The sequence below is a fragment of the Dermacentor albipictus genome, chromosome 1 (assembly GCF_038994185.2).
Source record: "Dermacentor albipictus isolate Rhodes 1998 colony chromosome 1, USDA_Dalb.pri_finalv2, whole genome shotgun sequence".
Classification (NCBI taxonomy): domain Eukaryota; kingdom Metazoa; phylum Arthropoda; class Arachnida; order Ixodida; family Ixodidae; genus Dermacentor; species Dermacentor albipictus.
Genome location: NC_091821.1, coordinates 308,752,304 through 308,759,855, shown reverse-complemented (window position 1 = coordinate 308,759,855; position 7,552 = coordinate 308,752,304).

Genomic DNA, 7,552 nt, shown 5'->3' with positions numbered 1-7,552 from the left:
ATCTACGGAATTACGCAATGAAACAACAAACACAACATATAAGTATCCTCACTGTAACAAATATACGCCTTCAAGATCAGTATTCTTTTAATTAAGCGAATAGCTTTCTGGAAGCGTTCGACTGCAGGCGTGTAAGTTCGCCTAAGAGAGGGGGATGAAAGGGAAGGACAAGACACACGTAGCGCATGCGTGTTTTGTCCTTCCTTTGGTGCTTGTCTCTTAGGCACATTTACGCAGCTGCAATGCTGAACCAACTCCCCCGACTAGCTGTGTTTATCGTCAATGGTTTCTGCGCAATTTCTACACATTTTGTGAGCCTTAGTAGCAGCGAGGAAAAATTGCGCAAAAAGAGCGCCATGGAAACAAGTACATAGGGTGCTGACGAAGGCGGCCTGCAACTCTCCGCGTAAATGTTCTATCATTGGATGAATAATGAAGTATGGCGTAGCCGATCTTAACTGATGCAGGTAACGAAGTAATTGCAAAGACGAGATATGTCTTGACTTGCTCAAGACTGTTGTAAAAAAGGTACCACGAGTAGGACCAGTCTACCATTTTTTCACAATCTTCTAAAATTATGGGATTGTACGTGCCAAAACCACTTTCTGATTATGAGGCACGCCGTAGTGGAGGACTCCGGAAATTTCGAGCACCTGGGGTTCTTTAACGTGCACCTAAATCTAAGCACACGGGTGTTTTCGTATTTCGCCCCCATCGAAATGCGGCCGCCGTGGCCGGGATTCGATCCCGCGACCTCGTGCTCAGCAGCCCAGCACCATAGCCACTGAGCAGCCACGGCGGGTTTTCACAATCTTCGGTTACGAATACCGCACTTAGCAAGAAGCACACACGCATTCCTTTCTGAAAGTCGGTGATATGATATTCATTGCAATGTATATACGTATCACACGCTACTTACAGGAGACAAAAAGTAAAAGACAGAAAAAGAGAGAGGAATAATACGCAGGAACATGCTGAAAGCGATGACCAAGGTAACTGCGCCAAATACGACGATGACGCAACGACGATGATATAGGCGATTACGCAATGGCGCTGAGGAAGTCGACGAAAATGACGAGAACGACGACGATACGAGGGCAGCTACGACTCGATCACTGATACGTTGCGGTCCCGGGAACGAATTTAGAGCGGGGCGAACAAAGTGTTCTAGTGGCTTCGGGCCTGATGGAAATGTGGAAATGATAAACATAGTGTTGATGACTATGAGGATGTTACCTACCACAAGTTTTCCCCAAGGTTCCAACAGTCGGAGAAGTGATGTTTCAAGTGCGTCCCACAACAGCATTGGATAAATCATCGCATAATGTGATTTTTTCGGGGTCGTAAGCTGGGTCTTTGTCGGATATATCACTTTCTTTCTTTTTTCTTTAATTCGAAAGCATGCCCTGCGGCGTGAAACGTGTGAGGCATGTATGTTATATGATTGTACACGTATAATTTATTGTGTTCAATGAAGTCCAAAAGGGGCATATAGGGTGGGTCGTGGATCCACAGATGGCTTTCAGCGGTGGCTGATTGCCTCAGCCAGCCGGCAGAAGTCCCGTCGCGCCATATACGCCATTCGCACAGGTGAAAGCGTGCCTACGATCAGCCGAGATGACGGCCCAAGTTTGACAGCGTTCCTTCGCGTTTCAGCATTGCGCCAACTGGGGATACATTTTATTATTGCGATAGCAGTCGCATGGCCACTCCAAGCGAGTTTCTGCCATCGCCGTGAGGTTCCGCATATATATTTAGGTATACGCGTGCTATATACCACGCCCCACCATCCTGCATGCAGTGTATGCGGGCTATATTGCCGCACCATTCTATCACTAAAGTTGCTCGTGCCAGGTCTTGCATTCCTGACAACACTGTTCCTCAATACTTTGAGAATAGCAGCCCACAAACAAATGTCATAAAACAAGACACCGACAGCACATGCCTTTCATTTTAAGTCTTCTCAGACTTTAGCAGTAAAGGTGTGCAACAATAATGAGCTCAAACCTTAAAATGACGTAATTTCATTGGCGCGGCTGTGCACTGCTTCCGTGATCAGCCTACGAAAGATATATGGATGGACGGACACAACTTTCTTGCACGTCCGGCAAGGTTTAACACGACCCGGGCTCAGGTCTCCCACGGGGGAATGTCAAGGCCCTGCCTCAACGCCGTCTCACGGGCTTGCTGGTCTGCCCACGTTTGGATTCCAAGAAAGGTTTGAAATATATACACCTGATGCGGAAAAGTCGTGGTAAATTCGCTAAGAATGTCGTTGGCTTTTATTAATGAACATATATGAAATGGTTTACTTTGCACGTACCGAGAGATACGACAGGTAAAAGCAAGCTTATTCACAGAAGAAGAAAAATGAGTCTGGTGCACCTAATCTACAGCGCGCGTAAGCACACATAATGGAAGCTCGTAGCCCGCAGTTTTCGTAATGCAACACGGATTTAGGGAAATCGTGCAGAGCTTGATTGCTAAGCTGCGGCCAGCACGCAACAGCAACGAAGGAACACGAAATGGGAGATTCGGTTTCACGAGCTATACTTGTTTCTTCCGATGGGGGAACACCTGTCGTGTCGCGGCGTGCGACTCCGTCCGAGAAAGAAAGGCCGCGTGCATGGAGAAATCCATCCCGACGCACATTTGCGCATCCGCCTCGGCCGTAATGGGTGGGGCACTGGCGAACGGCCCGCAGCACCCGATCGTGTATCGTTGCATGCGCCATTGCCTCCCCTCGGCATCGGAAGAGGGACGGTGAAACGCGATTGCGTTGAGCGAGCAGAACGAGCGGACTTCTCGGCTCGTTCTGCTTTCACCTCCACGCCGACCCCTACTCGCCCCTCCGCCGCCACTAATAGCCCTTTAATTCCACTCTTGTTTCGGTTGCATTCAGACGGGGTGGCCGGAAAACGGTTCGGGCGGATCGCACGCCGGGTACGTTGCTTCCGGCAGGGATAGGAAGTGCGATCCCAGCGGCTGGAATATCATAGCCAGTGCGGTTGAACTGGAGGAGGCGCAACAGCGTTTCGGTAGCGCGACGATAATGCGCCGTACGGCTGATTCGCACACCTGAAATGTATTGGTGTAATGTGCAACAAAACAATTCCTTTGTTTGACGCGGTCTTGGTTCAAGCTCGCAACTGAATGGAGGAACAAGAGCCGCTTCTGATGACAAGCGTAGACGGGCGTGTTGGTAATACAGCCGCGTGTGTGTCGTCCCACCTTGTCCTCCATCTTTTGCGCTGGGCTGATGTTACGTGCCACTTCTGACGTCTGTTCGATGTAAATTAAAGTGAACTTAATGGTCCCGTTAGGTGTCGCGTTGCGTTATGAAGGCATCGTACGGAGTTGGGGGCAAGTATGTTTCAGTGTACGAAGCACAGCGTAGTTTGCTTGTGCTACAACTAGCATCGAAAATATAATTCTCATAACAGCGCTTGCCAGTCGGACGCACGTCCATGTTATATTGCTTTGTGGAAGAAGGTTACGGGAAGAGCTTAATTATTTAAATACTCCCCTCGATTCAATTATCTGCAAGCTGCACGGTTTCAGTAAGAGATCCATAAATATTTAATTGCTCGTGAGCGTACAAAGTTTAATTGCGTTGTAGTGGACAGCTCGCATACCAGCGCCTCCCGAATTCTCTTCGTCGCCGAATACACGATATTCGCCCCCGACCTTGTGAGCCAGACAACTTAACCTAAGAGAACAGCAAGACGGCGTACTGAGTCCTCAACGACGCCGCACAGCTGCCTCGAAGGAAAATCCACGTGCTGCCTTATTGGATTCACATTGTGCTTGAGCGATTTCAGCTCCGTCTTCCACCCGCCGTAGTTGCTCAGTGGCTATAGGTGTTGGGCTGCTGAGCACTAGGTCACGGGATCGAATCCTGGCCACAGCGGCCGCATTTCGGTGGATGCAAAATGCGAAAACACCCGTGCACTTAGATTTAGGTGCACGTTGAAAAACCCCAGGTGGTCGCAATTTCCGGAGTCCTCTACCACGGCGTGCTTCATAATCACAAAGTGGTTTTGGCACGCAAACCCCCATAATTTAATAATAATTAAACCTGCGTCTTGAAAGAAGCAGTGGACTGTGATGTAAATAAAATAACGGGGGTGACCCGCAATATTGTCACGACGGTTCACGCGGTCGTTTCCTCCATCGCATTCGTGGGGGTGCGCCGGCAAACTGAAGTTGACGAGGCACACGGCAGGTGCCGTCTGCGCAATAGCTGGCGCGCAGCAATTTGAGACCACAGTTGCATTTCTTCACTAAGCATGCGAAGTCTCGGAACCAAGATTAAGACTGAATTCTTCTGCTATACCGCAAGCCTCTCTCTCTCTCTTAGGCCGTACGAAACGAGAAGGATGTGCACGCTGGCAGTCATTTCGTTACCCGTCCATTAAAAGTGCGATACACGCCGAGGAATAGCGTTCGTGTTATTTCACGGTTTGCTGGGTGAAAGCACTTCGAGCTGCTCGTTAGGCTCTTGTTCTGTAAGGACGAACGAAAGGGGACGCAGCAAATGACTCAACTGACGCAGGAGCGAACAACCACTCAACAAGAGCGGACACTTCCATGGGAAACCAGCGGCTGAATTGGCTGTAGCGCACCAAGCGGCTGATGTGAAAACCAGAGTGTCAACGCACGTGCCGGCGTACGCCGGCTGCGCTGATCGGCGCGGCATTTGTTTTTGCTTCTGCAGCTGAACCGCGCGATGTCTTGGTGCGGAATCGTTTGTCCTTTATTTCGTGAAATAAATATGATTGCGAGCGTTATTTACAGGCCTCCATCGACTCTGTCTTCCGTGCAACGCGCAATTTCATAAAGTAGACGCAAGACGCCTTGTAAAATGAGGGAACATTTATTTCGCTCTATATAAATGTTCGTTCTGGACTTTTTGTGCGTTCATCCAATGTAGTGGCATCAGGCAAGCAAGCAGCTGTCGTTCCTGTACGGAGGTCCACCGGCCGGAATCAGCTGAAGAAAAGAAAGTAAACTACAAGCATATGTCATTTTGGGATTAGACTTTTTAGGAAAACTGCGGGTAGAGGCGAAACGTGCGAAAGTGATGTATGCGCGACATTACGAACAAATGCAATTCGCTTTTAGAAACATGACGTAGAAAATATCCGGCTCATCTCAAACAATACCATACATGAGGAAAACATCTGATTTCCAAGTATTCCCCCATGCCCGGTCCTTCTTTCCTGGTCTTTATGAGCACACAGACACGCGGGCGCTGCTGCATGTTTTCGACACAACTTGACCTCAGCCAACACGATGTACGCCATGTACACAGAGGTGGCCACAACACAGGCTCCCAGCCGGACCATGTTAGGTGCTCGCAGAATGCCTTCTACTCGCACTCAAGACAAATTCGTGGGCGCAAATCTTGTTTTCAGTCGTCCGTGAGACGGAAGTTTCGAGTTACAAGATCCTGGTTTTTGAGCTTCTCGGTGTTACCGTTTGAGCGTGCTGCGGGTGCAAGCAACACACTGCCGTGTTATAACTCTTGACACTCGTTAGTCGCATTTTTTACAAGCATGAATACTGAAAGAAGGTATACAAGTGTGTTGTTGGGGGGGGGGGGGGAGCATAAAAAGCGTCATAAACTTGGTCCCGTAATATTCAATTAATATTCAATTAATGAGAAACGAACACTCCTACGTTAAACTGACTGCGCCACAGCGGCCGACCCGTATTTCGCTCTTTCGCTAACTGCGCCACAGCGCCCTGTGCGGCCAGCGCGCCCAAAAATTCAGCCAAAGACTACCGAAATAAGTTGCCAAAATTGGAGGCTTATCAAGGTTAAGCCCAGTGGATGCGAAGCATGTATCACGTGATGCAGCGATTGTGGCGCCGCCGGGCGACGTCCGACGGCGCGATATGAGGCCCCATCTGCAGCCGGTGTGAAGTCATCACGTGACGTCACATCATGTGATCTCACTTCAGGGTCAATGGTGGCCACCACCGGGCGACGTCCGACGGCGCGATATGAGGCCCCATCTGCAGCCGGTGTGACGTCATCACGTGACGTCGCATCATGTGATCTCACTTCAGGGTCAATGGTGGCCACCGCCGGGAGGCGACCGACGGCGCGATATGAGGCCCCATCTGCAGCCGGTGTGACGTCATCACGTGACGTCACATCATGTGATCTCACTTCAGGGTCAATGGTGGCCACCACCGGGCGACGTCCGACGGCGCGATATGAGGCCCCATCTGCAGCCGGTGTGACGTCATCACGTGACGTCACATCATGTGATCTCACTTCAGGGTCAATGGTGGCCACCGCCGGGAGGCGACCGACGGCGCGATATGAGGGCCCATCTGCAGCCGGTGTGACGTCATCACGTGACGTCATGTCACGTGACCTACTTGAAGGTCACTTTGTGGGGATGCGCGACCCTCGGCCTCCCCTGATGTTTTTCCCGCATAGCGCGTCTCCTGTAGTGCGGCTTCGCCGCACATGCGGCGGTCGGAATGGTACAGGCGCAGTCCGAGAGATGGCGCGAGTGTTGCGCGGCTAACGCCGCGAGGTTACTTGTGCGCCGAAAGGAAAGCGCTTGCTCTCTTGGGTTCGAGACAGCCAGCGGGACAGACGTGCTGCACGTGCAGCAACGCTCTTCCCCGGCGGGTCGCCGAACAGCGCGGACATTCCGCGCGCGCGGCGACGGATGCATCTGCGAGACCGCCTCGCGTGGCCGCCTTCGAACGCGCCACGATTCGCGTGACTTTACACGCGAACGACCAGGCGTTGGGATCCAGCATGGAGCGAACATATTCGCCCGCGAGGACGCGGTGAGTCGGACTTCTAGATTTGTCGCGCGCCCATCGGCATGTTTTGTGGATAGCAACTCGGCCAGCAGGCATTGATGTATGAAAGGTGCAATAAATGCCCTTGTGATTGTTTGCACTACTGTGTTGTCGTTCCTTTGTCCCAAGAGCACGGTGTGAGAATCCCACATCAGACCCCAACATCTGGCTGCCCAACGTGGGACTCTTGGGGCATCGGACGATAATTTTAAGTGTTGCTTCGTTCGAGACCTTTGTTTGAACCGAAGCGTAGGCCTAGCGTGGATTTTGATCGCTAGCGTCAGCGGCGTGCTTTCTTGAGCGAGGCGGCGGTGGCAGTAGTGTGTTTGAACATGTCAACATACTAAGCCTTTTCGCAAGTGTTTTTTTTAAATGGCATTCGTTGGTACGAGAGCCACGTAGTCTGCATCCTGGGAGAGCGAGGCTGAGCGCCCGCGGAGCAGTGGCAAGCCTGAAGCGAGTGAGTACGGAAGCCTCGTGGGTGGTCCGAATTTCTTATGTAAATAGCTTCTCCTATCTCTTTGACTGATGAAGTCGCGGCTCTGGGAGCCGGGTGGCCGCGGGCCACGGGTGCCACTACGGGCTGACTGGTATTGCGGCCTGGCACCGGGCGCTCCGACACTGTCTGGGACGGTGGGCGCCGTCAACTCGGATGCTGTGTGCACCGAGCGGAGTATAGGACCACCTCACAGAGCTGACGTCTCCTCGCGGCTGCCTGTTT